Source organism: Triticum urartu, chromosome 7A, assembly GCF_056163025.1.
Source record: "Triticum urartu cultivar PI428250 chromosome 7A, HENAU_Tu73, whole genome shotgun sequence".
Taxonomy (NCBI): Eukaryota; Viridiplantae; Streptophyta; class Magnoliopsida; order Poales; family Poaceae; genus Triticum; species Triticum urartu.
This window is the reverse complement of record NC_141879.1, coordinates 357,139,374-357,140,784: the sequence shown is the minus strand read 5'-3', so window position 1 is coordinate 357,140,784 and position 1,411 is coordinate 357,139,374. Positions and strand designations below refer to the sequence as shown.

Below are 1,411 nucleotides of genomic sequence, written 5' to 3'. Positions count from 1 at the left end.
GCAGGTCTATAAGTAGGGGGAGCGGCAGAGGCTCGCACGCTCTCCCTCGCTCCGCCCCTTCTCACCTTCCTTCTTCTTCTTTCCGCCGCCGTAGAAACCCTTTGCCGCGCCGTTCCGCCGTCGGACCTCTCAGTTCCTTTGGTCCCGCCGTAGCAGGGTCGTGCGCGTCTCCGTTGTCGCATCATCTTGCTCCTCGCCGCGTCGCTCGCATGGCGCTGTCGAGCTCGTGGGATGGCTCCAACGTCCACAAGGACCACGTCGAGTTCCTCCGCCGGACGCGGCGCCTGCCGGGCGAGAACTTCGTGCGGGTTCGTCAAGCGCCGGCGAGGGAGATTTCACCGGCACCGGAGGAGGGCGAGCGGGTGATCTTCCGCTCACACTGCCTGCGCGGCTTCGGCCTCCCGGCGAGCGGATTCCTTCGAGCCTTCCTTGAATTCTACCACCTCCAGCCGCATCACCTCACGCCCAACGCGGTGATGCTGCTGTCGGCTTTCGTCACCCTGTGCGAGGGCTTCCTTGGGGTTCTCCCCACGCTCGAGCTCTGGGGGGAATTCTTCCAGAGCAAGCTCGGCACCGTCGCCGCGGGCGTGCCCGCCCCCTGCGGAGCCTTCATTGCCATGAGGCGGGCGAGCGAGAACAATCCGTTCCCGCCCATCCCGCTGATCCAGTCGGTGAAGCTCTGGTAGAAGTCCTACTTTTACGTGAGGAACGTCGCCCCGCAAGGCGACTATGTCAACCTGCCGGCTTACGTAGCCGGCCCGCCGGCTGGGAGGCAACCTTCGTGGAGCTATCGGGCCAGGTCGCTGTCCTAGGCCGGGAACGCAGCCGTCTCCCGGCTTCGGGTGATGATCCAGTCAGAGGGCCTGACCAGAGCCGACTTGGTGGCCGCCTTCGTGGAGCGTCGGGTACTTCCGCTCCAAGGCCGGCCTCACATGATTTGCCAGATGAGCGGCCGCTTCGACCCGTGCCGGCTGAGCACCAGGGAGATGCCTCATGCAGAGGTGTCTTACATGGTGAACTACATCTCCAACTGCAAGCTCGCCGGGGATTGGCGATACGGCAAGGAGCCGTATTCCCGCGCCAACCCTCCGCCTGCCGTAAGTTTTTTCTTCTTTTCTTCCTTTTTGTAGCCGGCCTCATGATAGCCGACCTCTGATCAGTTGGTTTGCCTTTAGCAGAACCCTCTTCTTCCGCCGACAGCCGAGGCCGCAGGGGTAGAGCGCCAACTCCTCCCCGACCGCACGGTGGACGATGCCGACGATCCGGACCTGGGAGCGGCCGCCATGGAAGACGCCATCATGGGGGAAGGCGACGAGGCCGGAGGCGCGGGGCTCGGGGCCGGCCTCGAGGGCTGGCCGGACGACGACGAGGTCGAGGCCGCCCGCACCGCCAGTCGGCGCTTGATCATCAA

General features: G+C 65.0%; 1 pseudogene; it reads left to right on the top strand.

The window, feature by feature from the left end:
• The first annotated feature begins 209 nt into the window (after positions 1–209).
• LOC147959588 (uncharacterized) lies at positions 210–1,130 on the top strand (annotated as a pseudogene).
• Positions 1,131–1,411: the final 281 nt, after the last annotated feature.